General features: G+C 38.1%; 1 protein-coding gene across 1 annotated transcript in view; it reads left to right on the top strand.

Annotated features, from left to right (window-relative positions):
* Nucleotides 1-15,173, top strand: part of LOC141322007 (uncharacterized) — an 82,275-nt gene that overhangs the window by 37,483 nt on the left and 29,619 nt on the right. The window lies entirely within an intron of this gene.

Genomic DNA, 15,173 nt, shown 5'->3' with positions numbered 1-15,173 from the left:
TAAATGTTATCGAACAAGGTCTACCGGGACAACCTGATCGGGATTGTGGTGGATGAGGTCCATCTCATTTACAAATGGTAAGAGTCACTTGGTAAACTTACTGTAACCAGAAACTGAACTATTCAATAGTAAAACAGTAGCCTAACTTGAACAGGACGATATGTCTCGCTGCTGAATGAAACGCTAGCGTCTATCCACATATTAGTTGATAGTTAATGAATAGTTTGATCGGACCTAATTGTTTTAATGAGATTGATTCGGCTGTCGTAATTAATAGTTATTAATCTTGTCACATTGTTTATGTTATAACATTGAAATCCACTCTTATATGTTCACCGTCGCTCTGGATAAGTCACACCATGTATTGTTGTGATTGGTCGTGGCGTTATCCAATTGCGTTCAGTGAGAGTTTCAAATGCACGCTCGGTGCCGCCCCTCGAGTTAGGTACTTTTCATTGCTCGATCCCAGACCCATAATCTCAATAGATTTGGGTCTGGATTTTTCCAGGCTATCAGTTGTGTGTAATGAATCTAAAATATATGAAAGTCTAATCTTTATCAGTACATTACAGAAAATAATGAACTTTATCACAATATGCTAATTTTTTGAGAAGGACCTGTATTATTGAGTATTTCTCTAGACATGTTTATTAAAATAATAAAAATATATAATCAAATATGAAATATAAATAAAAACATGAAATCAAATGTTCATGCAGTTTTACTGTTATATATATTTCTTTAAATAATTGCATACCAAAGTAAGGAAAAGTACTATTAACTCTCTCTATATAGACACAGGCGTAAGACGTGAAGGGGCTGGGGAGTAGAACTAATAATCTGTTTTCAGAGTTTTCAGAAAACATTTTTATTTTTTTATTTTCATAAATTTTTAAAATGTCTACAGCAATGTAAATAGCATTTGTCTTGATTTTGGTATGAAATTATTAAAAAATGATACAGTAAAACAGCATGAAAATCACCACAGTGGTACTTGGGGACATGCAGAACAATAAAGTTTTGGAGTTTTCAGAAAACAATTTGATTTCATATTTTTATGATTTTCTTTATGTCTATGGAGCAATGTAATTAGCATTTGTCTTGACTTTAGTATGCAATTATACATTTTTTTTTTTTTTTTTTACAGTAAAACAGCATGAAAATCACCACAGTGGTACTTGGGGACATGCAGAACAATAAAGTTTTGGAGTTTTCAGAAAACAATTTTATTTAATATTTTTATGATTTATTTTTATTTTTATGTACAGCATCGACAAAGCTGTCCAACAACGTCAGCTTTATCTTCCCTGTTACATCGTAGATGTGCAACTCTTTAATTTGACAGTCCGAGCCACTGACCGTGTCCACTTACTGCAGCTTGGTCATTTCTACGTCGGTCCCATGAGAGCACAAGAAGTCACTGCCATCTGGATCAGAGAAGCCTAGGAACAAGCAAAAATCTTTAATTAAAACCGAAGCCAAGGCCAACTGAGCAACGAGCCACAATACAAAACAGTGAGGTTAATCTGGAAAGGCTTCTTAAAGGAACACTCCACTTTTTTTGGAAATAGGCTCATTCTCCAACTCCCCCCGAGTTAATAAGTTGATTTTTACCGTTTTGAAATCCATTCAGCCGTTCCCAGCTCGGTAACTTCCAATGTGACCGGTGCTAAGTTTGTGTAATTCTGGTTGTTGCAGCTGTCAGAGTTGCAGCTGGTAAATTGTAAGTGGCTGGATTTACCTGTGTGCGATTAGCTATGGTTATGTGCATTGTAAGGGGCTGTGATAGTAAGTCGAAGACGTACTCTACTACCATGTTTCATAGAATTCCCACGAAAAAAAAAGCAATTCCGACTAATGAATCAATGGCTGGCTGCTGAACATGGATCTCGAGGATTTTGAACCAGATGACTATTTGGATCGTTTTACCGGTACTACAGCACGGTGTCTAATCTTCAAACTAACGTTACAGACAGGACAACGAGGAGCATCGCCCATGGCTGTAAGTGTTACATGATTAATTGCTATTGTTGGCTAACGTTACCTGTGAAATGCAACCCATGAAGAGAAGTTTTGAGCGAACAGTTGGCTTAGTATTTGCTATGACCAAATTCCATGTGTGATTGCAAAAGAAAGTTATTGCGAACAGTCGGTGGTGTTTTAAAGTCAGTTTTGAGTAAAAGTGTACATCATGAATATAAGCCTGAAAATGCAAACTGACAGTATGCATTTAAAATCTTTATATTATATATTGTAGTGGTTGCAGGAATAACTTACTCTTGCGACAGCTGGCCATTAGGTCCACTCGGCGTGTGACGTTTTTTCTCGGATGTTGCGACATGCCACTTCCTCATCAGGTAGATCCACCCTTGCCATCGATGGCAATACCTGGTCCCACTCGCGACAACACAGGCACTCACTTTCAGTTGGCAACTTGGCATGGGTTGGCAAGCCCCACCAGCTCGAATCTGCTCTCCTCATCCCTTCTGTCCCAGGCAGTTGAGACACACTTTCTTGTCTTTCGCGTACCAAAACCTTAGCTTCAGTGAATTCTGGTTCAAATTGATACGGTTCAGGATCTGCACCAAAGTAAATATCTTCTAAATCGTCTCTCACAAATGTCTCCATGGCGAGGAACGCTGCCTGTGCTGTGCATGCACGTTGGATATGTTGACGGAAGTAAACATTAGCACATGTGCTGTGTGATATTACTGCGCCTGCTTCGGCCATGTTACAGCAGCAAACTTACTTGACTATTACGCCAGAATGGGAGTGTAGTTCCTAATCTTATCGGCCTAGAAAACCGCATCTTTACATTTCCGCTGGTCTTAGTACGCGATATAACTACAGAAGAGTCAAGTTTCAAATATCGAAACTCGTTGGTCATTTTTGAACGCGATGCTACTGGTCTAATAGGATTCAATGATTTATGCTAAGCTATGCTAAAAGTGATATCGCCAGAACAGGAGAACGGCTGAATGAATTTCAAAACGGTAAAAATCAACTTATTAACTCGGGGGGAGTTGGAGAATGAGCCTATTTCCAAAAAAAGTGGAGTGTTCCTTTAATGGTGTAGCTGAAGTTCTTTTCAGCTTGAACGAAGACGATCAGTTTTTTTTTTTTTTTTCAGAAACTCCTGCCTGGCAGCGGTGAGAAATGCAGAACTATTCCTGGATTGCTTTCTGGGAGTGAAGTTAAAGACAAATCAGTTCACCGCGTCTTCACCTTCTTTACTTTCGAAATCGTTATGCTGGCCCCTTACACTGAAGCGAATGGGAGGCTTAGTCTTAATATAATTTGCATAGTAGAGGTATAAAAAGCTCAACTGCTACCTGTGCTGTCGTTTGTCGGAGCAAGCCAAGTTGAGTCTGCATCAGGTGGTGTCTCGAAAAGGATGCATGAGCAGTCCTGCTAAGGTACGAAAAGACAGTGAAGACTCAGTGGAGGGATTCCTCTTTAACGTCTCTCCCAGAAAGCAGTCCAAGAATAGTTCTGCGTTCTTCACTGCTGTTCTTCAGAGTGCCAGGCAGCCATACCATTTTTGGTCGTCTTTGCTATGGATAAACAAGCTGTTTTCCTCCAGGCCGAAAAGAACGGCAACCCAGTGCGCTTGCGGAACGTCAGGCGCAGCATAAGTAAGCAGCCTAGATGTAAATGAACCTCCACCTCAGCTCTGTCCACATACCTGCGCGACACCGGCCTCAGCAGCATGTCTAACGACGCGGAGGCGATCGAAGATCATTTTCTGCAGTTATCAGTCGTTGACCTACAAGTCAATGTAGACGGCTTCCTTCTTTCAATTCAGCCAGCGGCTCCCAGGTTGACTGTCGCCGCGGACGAGCAGTTGGATGCAGACGGTGAGGCACAGCAAGTGACCGCAGAGGAAGGCCAGCTACCAGAACAGGGCGACGGTGAAACAGGAGGGGACGGCGAAGTGGCGTCTGCTGGTTCGCTTTTTTGAAGTTTATTATCAGTTTCGTTTAAAGACATGGTTTTGTCAAATGCCTTTTTTTCTTGAAGGATGTTTTTTTTCTGATTTCACTTAAAGATTGTCTGCGTGTTTTGATAGAAGTTCAATAAATGTTTATTTTTTTCATCAAATCGTTTTTGTATTGTCTGCTTATTTTTTTTGGAATAAAGGGTTTCACATTGAATATTTAAAAATATATTAAAAATGTTCTAAATATAAAATATTTTATAAAAATGTATCAAAGGGTAAAAAATTGTAATTTGAGCAAATTTTACTTTCAAGTTTTAAATTCAAGTCTATTTTTAAAGTCTGTTCTAGTCTATAATTAACCTAAAGTATAGAAGTAGGTGTTCATCACTAACGCTCAATCAGCACTTAATTGATTACTTAATTGCCTTATCTTTAACTCTGCTTAGAGTGGGACTAAACGTTGATTTAACAATGGGGGTTTAACTGTGTAAATATGTTAAAAATATTACAGAATAGATCAACAATTTTTACAGTGATTGTCTATATTTTGTACTTTTACAGTTTTCTTAATTTTCTGTGTCTATAAGACTAAATAGATAGGCCTATTCAATCATATAATTTTAAATGTAGTATGCAGTGTAAAGCAAATACAAAAGACAATACAAAAGTACTACATGAAAATCAAAAGTTTTATTTATTATTTATTCAATCTTACATTTACTCAGAAAACCTTTACACTATTTTCAATCAGAGTGAATTTTTAATTTTAATCCGCATCACTTCCTGTTTGTTCAAGCGCATGACTTGAGTTGAAGCTCCGTCGAGTTAAATTATTATTTTCGATTTTTAAAACCAAAAACAATTCTATACACCATAATTTTTGTCTTCCACAACATGTGAATATACCCCCGTTGTGTTTTACAACAAAAACAATCAGAACGCCTTATCATTAGTTTTTATCATTCGTTTTTATTTGCTTTCCTGAGTCTGCTACTAAACTAGCTTATAGCCCATTTAACATTGCCAATGTGGTTGCGGCTAATCTTGCTTACATTGTTTATTCTCTAATCACACACATTTCAACTGTTTACTCAGCTTTAATGGCGAATTTGTGTCTACCTTTGAGTGCAGGTGAAGACACGTTCGAGCTGCAGGCCGTTGAGAAGCAGATCCATGGGTTGCAGGCCAGGACCTCCCCGCCTCCGCCACCTCCGGTCTTCGAGATCTTATCGTCAGAGACTCCATCGTCCGGTACGTTCGTGCTAACTTAGCTACCGGTAAAGTGCACACTCACTGTTTCCCTGGTGCTCGCGTTCTCGATGTTTCCTCACAGATACCTGCCATCCTGAAGGACGATGTGAGCGTCGATGCGATCGTCCTGCACACGGGGGTGAACGACGTCAGGCTGCGGCAGACGGAGGTCTTGAAGAGGGATTTCGGGAGCCTGATCGAGACGGTACGCAGCACATCGCCCACGACGAAGATCATCGTGTCAGGACCGCTTCCCACGTATCGACGTGGACACGAAAGGTTCAGTAGACTTTTTGCTCTAAATGAATGGTTGTTGTCATGGTGTAAAGAACAGAATCTTTTCTGGGAGCGTCCTAGGCTTTTCCGCTCTGATGGCCTGCACCCCAGCAAAGTCGGAGCAGAACTGCTGTCGGACAACATCTCCAGGACGCTGCGCTCCATTTGACTAGTAAGCAAATCTTCAAATAGCTGCGATGATGGCTTTTGTTCTGCACATTTAAACGATAGTACTGGTGCTGTCCAATCTATAAAGACTGTGTCTGTTCCTCGAATAGTGAGGTCAAAAAAATGTTTAATGCAGGATCTAGAAAAAACCTAATCGTGATTAAACCAGAAAAATGCACAGTAAATGAACAAAAACAATTTTTAAAGCATGGGCTCTTAAACATTAGATCACTCGCACCCAAATAACTTATTTAAAATGAAATGATCACAGATAATAGCTTTGATGTACTCTGTTTGGCTGAAACTTGGCTAAAACCAAATGATTATATTGGTCTTAATGAGTCTACTCCACCAAACTACTGTTATAAGCATGAACCCCATCAGATCGGTCGTGGCGGTGGTGTTGCAACAATTTATAGTGATATTTTCAATGTTACTCAGAAAACAGGGTACAGGTTTAATTCATTTGAAATACTTTTACTTAATGTTACTCTGTCAGATATACAAAAGAAATCTCTCCTATCACTTGCTCTGGTTACTGTGTATAGACCTCCAGGGCCGTATACAGATTTCCTAAAAGAATTTGCAGATTTCCTCTCAGACCTATTGGTTAACTTTGACAAAGCATTAATTTGTGGGGATTTTAACATTCATGTTGATAATACAAATGATGCGTTAGGACTTGCGTTTACTGACCTGATAAACTCTTTTGGAGTCAAGCAAAACGTCACTGGACCCACTCATCGTTTTAATCATACACTAGATCTAATTATATCGCATGGTATTTACCCATAAATACACATGAACTAGACAAAATGACTAGTAACATAGGCACTATCTTCTCTAATACATTAGAAGCTGTTGCCCCCATCAAGCTAAAAAAGGTTAGAGAAAAATGTACTGCGCCATGGTACAACAGTAATACCCATTCTCTCAAAAAAGAAACTCGAAAACTTGAGCGTAAATGGAGAAAAACTAACTGAGAAGTTTTTAGAATTGCATGCAAAAACATGTCCAGCTATAGACGGGCTTTAAAAGCTGCTAGAGCTGAGTACATCCACCAACTCATAGAAAAAAAGCAGAACAATCAAAGGTTTTTATTTAGCACAGTGGCTAGATTAACAAATAACCAGACGCTGCCTGACCTAAATATTCCTGCACAGTTTAATAGTAATGATTTATGAATTTCTTTACTGATAAAATAGACAACATCAGAAATATAATAACAAATATAGATACTACAGCAACTGATACTTCAGCATTATTTATTACACCAGAAGAAAAAATGCAGTGCTTTACAAATATAGAACAGGAAGAATTAAATAAACTTATCACCAGATCTAAAGCAACAACATGCCTATTAGATCCTGTACCCACTAAATTACTAAAAGAGTTGTTACCTGTAGCAGAAGTACCGCTTCTTACTATTGTTAATTCATCGTTATTTCTAGGTCATGTCCCAAAACCATTCAAACTAGCGGTTATTAAACCTCTTATTAAGAAACCACAGCTAGACCCTAGTGAACTGGCAAATTTCAGACCCATTTCTAATCTTCCATTTATGTCTAAAATGTTAGAAAAAAGTTGTGTCTGCTCAATTGTGCTCCTTCTTGCAAAATAATAATCTCTCAGAAACTGCACTTGTAAAAATCACAAATGACTTGCTACTTGCGTCAGATCAAGGCTGCGTCTCATTGCTAGTTTTACTTGATCTTAGTGCTGCGTTCGACACTATAGATCATGAAATACTCATAGATCGATTACAAAACTATACAGGTATTCAAGGGCAGGCTTTAGGATGTTCAGATCATACCTGACTGATCGCTACCACTTTGTTTATTTAAACGGGGAGTCATCGCAGCTATCACCAGTAAAGTATGGAGTGCCACAAGGATCTGTCCTAAGTCCTCTACTATTTTCACTTTACATGTTACCCCTCTGTAATATTATTAGGAAATATGGGATTAGTTTCCATTGTTATGCTGATGACACTCAACTATATATCTCAACAAGACCAGATGAAACTTCTAACTTAGCAAAGTTAACAGAGTGTGTTAAAAATGTGAAAGACTGGATGACCAATAATTTTCTACTATTAAACTCAGATAAGACCGAAATATTACTTATTGGACCAAAAAACAATACACAGAATGCCTTAAACTGCAATTTGCAACTAGACGGATGTACTGTTATTTCCTCTACAGTTAAAAATCTGGGTATTATATTAGACAGCAACCTGTCTTTTGAAAATCATATTTCTCATGTTACAAAAACAGCATTCTTCCATCTTAGAAACATTGCTAAGCTACGGAACATGTTACCTGTTTCTGATGCAGAAAAGTTAGTCCATGCATTCATGACGTCTAGACTGGACTATTGTAATGCACTACTAGGTGGTTGTCCTGCTTCTTCAATAAACAAGTTACAGGTAGTCCAAAATGCAGCTGCTAGAGTCCTTACCAGATCAAGAAAATATGATCATATTACCCCAATTTTACGGTCTCTACACTGGCTACCTATTAGGTTCCGTATCACTTACAAAATATTACTTCTTACCTATAAGGCCCTTAATGGTTTAGCTCCTGCATACCTAACTAGTCTCCTACCACGCTACAATCCCTCACGCTCCCTAAGGTCGCAAAACTCTGGACTTTTAGTAGTACCTAGGATAGCAAAGTCCACTAAAGGAGGGAGAGCCTTATCACATTTGCCTCCCAAACTCTGGAATAGCCTTCCTAATAACGTTCGGGGTTCAGACACACTCTCTATGTTTAAATCTAGATTAAAGACTCATCTCTTTAGCCAAGCATTCACATAATGTATCTCATAACGTTGTACTTCAGTTACATCTGATCAAATGCATATCAACTTTCTTCAGCTTGGGCTAAACACATTATTTTTTGCTTGGTTGGAAGTTGGAACAGCAGCTACGCTAATTATTTCTCTATTTGTTTCTCTGTTTCTGCCACGGGATTCCCATCCCGTGGTAACTAGGAATTATACAAGATTCAGTCCGGATTCAGAATACCTAATAAGAGATGATGCCAACCCCTCAGAGGACCGCCGATGATGGGGTCACCAGATGAGCACCAGAGATGAATCAATGAAGACATTGCCAACCTAGACGGCCATTGGTGCGACTCCACAGGAACCTGATGAGTTTCTCTACAATCTGACATTGGTAAAAACTGCTGGTTTCGTCTGGCCAGAGGAGAACTGGTCCCCCGACTGAGCCTGGTTCTCCCAAGGTTTTTTCTCCATTTCTGTCACCGATGGAGTTTTGGTTTCTTGCCGCTGGCTTGCTTAGTTGGGGACACTTTCCAGCGATATTGTATAATACTGAACTGAACTGACGATGATATCACTGAATTCGTTGCTGTACTGCCTTGATCTTAAAATTGATTGTTTACAATAATGCGTTACCTACCCACTATTGTGGTGTTTAAATACTGTGCAGTTGCTTTGACACAATCTGTATTGTTAAAAGCGCTATATAAATAAAGGTGACTTGACTTGACTTGACTTGACTAGAGAGTTCTAGCTCATCTTCCTCATCTTCCTAGGAGTTTAAGGCCTCCCAGGCGAAGAAGAATCAACTCTGGGACTTATCAACCAGAAGATGGCAAGGTGATGAGACACGGTACTAAAAGAACTGAGAAAAGCCTGGAGAACTGAGGCAAGTCACTGTGTGAACCCTTTATCTCCTATGGGGGTCGCAGTTAAGAGATAAAGGTAATTGGGAGGCCAGGTTAATTGATCATTGGGAGGCTAGAGAGCCAATTCTGGGATTGGTTGTTCATGAAAAAACTACTAAAGATTCTTAAAACACTAATATTCTGCATAGGTATCAAAAGATAAGACACAATCTTTTAGATCATCAACAAATTCAACGAGACTCATCATGTTATATGTGATGTTATACTACATAGTGATCATAACACATGCATAAAAACATTACAAAATACAAAAGACAAAATAAATGAACAGTTATAATATACACAATGATCTGAGGATCTGTGTGTTCATTCACAGAAAGGTTTTTATAAGAATTAATGAAAGAAGTCAGTTCCTATGGCAGTATGTGTCCTTTTTAGAGTATTAGTTGGGGAAAGTACATACTTTTGATTCGTAAAGTTTATCTGGTCTGGCAGAGGAGTCCTGGATGCCATAGTAAGACCATTTGTAGACATCATGGCAGCCAGTGTTGTGGATTGGGTGAAGGGGGACTGTGACCATTTGTTAATCTAATGAAAAATTTATTATTTGGTAAATCTAATGAACAACTGTGTCTAATTGGTCCGGACCCTACATTGGGTTTTTTTTTCGGTTTGTAGAGTAATTTACAACAGCTTCAGATGTGGCTCAAACAATCAGAATCAAGGGCCGGAACTGTCCGTTTATACATTTTGGTTGAAACTCTTTCCACACTGAGGGGATCTGTCAGCCTTCTCTCCATTGTGAATCTTCATGTGCTTGTAAAGGTGTCCTATTTGACTGAAACTCTTTCCACACTGTTTGCATGTGTAAGGCTTCTCTCCAGTGTGAATTCTCATGTGCCTGTTTAGATTTCCTTTATGAGTCAAACTCTTTCCACACTGTTTGCAGGTCAAAAGGCTATCTATAATGTAAATTTTCTGGTGGACGTCAAGGTTTCCACTATGATCAAAACTCTTTCCAGACTGAGGGGATCTGTTAGACTTCTTTCTATTGTGGATCCTCATGTGCTTGTCAAGGTGTCCTCGTTGACTGAAACTCTTTCCACACTGTTTGCAGGCATAAGGTCTCTCTCCAGGGTGAACTCTGAGGTGGACTCTAAGGTTTCCAGGATTACTGAAACTTCTTCCACACCATTTGCAGATGAAACACTTATCTTTTGTGTGAATTCTCATGTGCCTTTTCAGGTTTTTTTTTCAATGAAACTCTTTCCACACTGTTGACAGATGAAAGGCTTCTCCCCTGTGTGAATTCTCAAGTGGTCTTTAAGGGTTCTTTTTTGAGTGAAACTCTTTCCACACTGATCGCACGAGATAGACCTATCTCCTGTGTGAATTCTCATGTGACATTCAAGGTTTCCTTTTCGAGTGAAACTCTTTCCACACTGTTGGTATGGGGTCAAATTTCCTTCAAAAGTATTGCGCTCACAGATCGAAAAATAACAAGCGTGAATCAAAGATTTGAAAACGCATGTAAAAATATATCGCACGCAAATGAAAATTAAATGCAAAGACATTCAGAAGAATAAAATACGTGGACACAAACTGAAAAATAATAAGCACAAGATAAATATTTATACACTTGCACGCACAAATCTGAAACGTGAATTCACAGTTATTCGATTCACTCTTAAAATCGTGTTTTCTGCTCACATTTTTAGTTTTCGTACGTTTACGCTCTTTGCTCACTCGCTCTCGGTTCAACAATCTGCGCTTGGTTTTCTAAATGTTGCGCTCCTGGTTTCATGTAAATGAGGGCGGGCTTTAACATCACCATTGGTTCACCAGATGTGATTGACAGCCTTCTTCTCTAGCCAATCGATCGAAGCGGAGAAGTTGACGTCACTCCAATGCGTGATGGATGATTCCCGTCAGAAAATTGCTGGACAATCTCAGTAAATTTTCCATAAGTATATTTTTTATGTTGAAAGTTGCACCCTTTTTACACCGCGGTCAAGTGAGCCGCCATCTGCGAAGACCCCGTCAAGCCAGCCGCCACCTGAATTCTGCTGCACGTCTATTTGTGGTATTACGGTACAGAGACTCGAAGCAGTCAAAAAGCTGACGAACATCTATATTCAGCGGGTAAAAATCAAATGTGCCCGAAAATAACGGGAAACTATTTAAAAACATATCAATATTGTAGGCTTCATTAAAAAAAGATACAATTTGAATATACTTAACGGTGTAGTTTTCTTGAGAAATAAAGTCATATTGTAGCCTACATGTGTTATTAAAATTTCTTCAGTTAACATGAACACTTCAATAAATTATTTTTTTCTGAATGACCGTGTCTCTATCTTTGTCAGCTTTCATGAGATTTTACTGTAGAATTTAGCAGAAAATAAATGGCAAATTCAGTCACTATGCATTACCAGTTCTTCACATGTATCATTCAAAATCCTTCATAGTTAACATATGAAAATTTCTATTCATACTTCTTCAGAATACTCAAGACTCTGTCTGTGTCAGTTTTCATGACATTTTACTATAGAATTTAGCAGAAAATTAATTGCAAATTCTGTCACTATGCATTATAATGCATTAACGTTTGCATCTATATCTCATATTTTCTAAAAGCTAAGGGAGCAAAGTGTTTTTAAAATCAGTCAAATTATCTAGTTAATACAAAACTCTCATCAACATAAATTCATATAACATAATAAATGTTAATATTAAATAACCACAGTTAGTCTTTAGATAAGACCAGTAAATTACAATACTTTATCATCAACCAGGTAAAACTTCCTGATCATGTTTTCTTCTGGATTATTTTGCTATAACAAATGTGTTTTGCAAACATATATTCAGCAACCAAAAGATCAGAAGTAATTGTTAAAAAGTGAAGGATCAAGAACTAAAGCAAACATTGATCACATGAATCTAAACCTCTGTTCTCAATCATAATTTAGTCAATCTGGTCAGTAGTGAATGAAGCTGGTGCTGCTGTTTGTGGAGCTGTTTAGTCCTCCTCTGCTGAGATCTTCAGAGATTTATTGTGTTTTATTTCAGTTGATTTCATCTGAGGCTGTGACTAAGTCTGTTATAGCTGTCTTTCTGTTTGTCTCTTCTTTTTTTGTGTTTCTCTTTGCTTCATTAATTTTGCTTAACATTCTCTTTAAGTTCATCTCTGCTTCAGTGTTCAGTTAACACTGTATTGTGGGACCAAATACACTCTGAGCATTGTTGATAGATTTTATTAAAAAATAGATTTTTTTTTTTTTGTATTGCATACAAAATGTAAATGCAATGCAAAAATTAACTGAGACTGTCCAGCATTGTCCTGACGGGAATCATCCATCACGCATTGGAGTGACGTCAACTTCTGCGCTTTGATCGATTGGCTAGAGAAGGAGGCTGTCAATCACATCTGGTGAACCAATGGTGATGTTTGAGCCCGCCCTCATTTACATGAAACCAGGAGTGCAACATTTAGAAAACCAAGCGCAGATTGTTGAACCGAGAGCGAGTGAACAAAGAGCGTAAACGTACGAAAACTAAAAATGTGAGCAGAAAACACGATTTTAAGAGTGAATCAAATAACTGTGAATTCAAGTTTCAGATTTGTGCGTGCAAGTGTATAAATATTTATCTTGTGCTTATTATTTTTCAGTTTGTGTCCACGTATTTTATTCTTCTGAATGTCTTTGCATTTAATTTTCATTTGCGTGCGATATATTTTTACATGCGTTTTCAAATCTTTGATTCACGCTTGTTATTTTTCGATCTGTGAGCGCAATACTTTTGAAGGAAATTTGACCCCATAACCACTGTCTGTTATGTGCATTGAATTGTGATATGGTTGTATGTTGTAGATTAAGTAGAAAATGAGAAACGCTAAAATATTGAATATATTTTTAGACAAAGATCTTAAAGGTCTTAATGATTACCAGTTTGGTTTAAGATAATTAAAGGCAACAGTTTTTCAATAACCAAAAAAAATATATAAAAGTATGATATTTGGGGTACTAATCGCCCCGGCTGTTGGGGCTAAAGGCACAATAATTTACAAGATAATAATAGATGACTGACTTTTACATTTGTTGACTCATATGGTAGGCTATATATCATATTTTTTATGGTGGTTGTCCAACTTTGAGATAATGAAACCATCATATTTAAAAACATGATAAGACATATCATTTAAAAATATAATTTGTTGTTACTACTGTAAATCTATATTATTATAGGATCTCCTTCAATACTTTCAGAATCTTCACTTTTAAAAATGATTTTGTTTCTGTATTTTAATATATGTTTTATATTAACATTCTAATGGCAGTAATATACATTTATTTATTCTTGTATATATCAAAACAAGCAGAAAATAGTACAATCTTTGCTAAAGTGATTGTTTTGAACAAGTAGGCTAACTAGACATTATTTACAAAAAAAAAACAACATTATTTTTTACTGGTGAGCCATTTAAACCGTGATTGTGTTACATGTGACACATGATTTTATGGTGAAATTGTTATTTTTCGTGTTAATCAGGCCAGTTTTGATCAAGATCGATGCACTGTGGCTTTAACCCAGCGTAAGCGGCGCAGCAAAAATAGACTCGGCGCCAAAACGATCGCGGCACTGACGCTTCTGCTCTGCTCCTGCTACGCGCTGCCGCGCCGTCCCTGCGTGCGTTGTGAATGCTCTAATCTGTTAACATGGGCGCTGTCAAATAAGTCTCTCTTACAACAACTGTTGCTCAGAACTTAGTTTATTAACAATGACCAGAACAGATGTCTATATGTCTCTCTCAGCTAGAACTCCTTTTATCGCCCCGCCCCTTATTTCCATTGGCTGTTTAACTTCTCAATCAACACACAATTATTCCATCACTATGACACCTCCCCCTTTTACTTTTCTTTCCTATCCCCAAAACACACTGTCATAATTCTATTAAAGGATTAACAAGCACCTAACAGTTTTCTCAGTTACCTAAAAAAAATATAAACATTTAAACACTTTTATTTCTCTTTCATCTGAACCGTTATCTAACTCTCATTATTACACAGCATCTGCAATATGCCTAGATTTCTTAATTAGTGTTTTGCTTTTTCTTAACTACAGGTCCATTTTGACAATTGGTTTTATTAATCTTCCCGACCTGGTCACAGTTTCTCCTTGTTTTGTACTAAGTGCTCTTAACTCCGGCTGATTCTCGTTCGTGGCATGCTCTTCTTTAAGCGTTTGTTGACTCTGCCCCGCAACCTCAGCATCAGAATATTCCGCTGGCACGGCCTGCAGGTGTCTACGGTTCCGCCTCTTCTCTCCCACTCCCTCCGGAGGTTGCACTATGAACGAATGCGGAGCGACTTCTTCTGATTTCACCAAGTGTTGAGACATACGAGTCCTATCAAGTGGTCAAATACAACCTGAAGGCCATGCAGGTGTCGGCCATTCAGCACTATTCCAGGAAAACAAAGGAGAGTCCTGTTAATGTACAGCTGTGCAGAAATGTAAAACTATCGAGCCAAAGGTACAGAGCTCTGCTCAAAGATAAAGAAGAACTGAACAAAAGGCCTTATAACTCTGAGAAGCCATGGCCGGCAAGAAAATGGGAAAAGATGCCATCGTGGCAGCAGCTGTGAGTGCCAGGCGCAAATTCCAAAAGAAACGTGTAGAGGCTCTAAAAAAGCTTGCTACAAAGGCTAAGGAGTCATACAAAAATTAAGGCCTTCTTTTGGCATGAACATTTTCCTTTTGATTCCCACTGTTACACATCCACCAAATAAGTTATGTGTCATACTCTAAAATGTTAAATGTTAAATAAATTACAGTCTATTTTTTTGTTCAAATAAGTTGTTATGGGTCCTGCTTTACTATCC

Source organism: Garra rufa, chromosome 1 (assembly GCF_049309525.1).
Source record: "Garra rufa chromosome 1, GarRuf1.0, whole genome shotgun sequence".
Taxonomy (NCBI): domain Eukaryota; kingdom Metazoa; phylum Chordata; class Actinopteri; order Cypriniformes; family Cyprinidae; genus Garra; species Garra rufa.
Note: the sequence above shows the minus strand (reverse complement) of the source record. Positions and strands in the feature narration are given on the sequence as shown.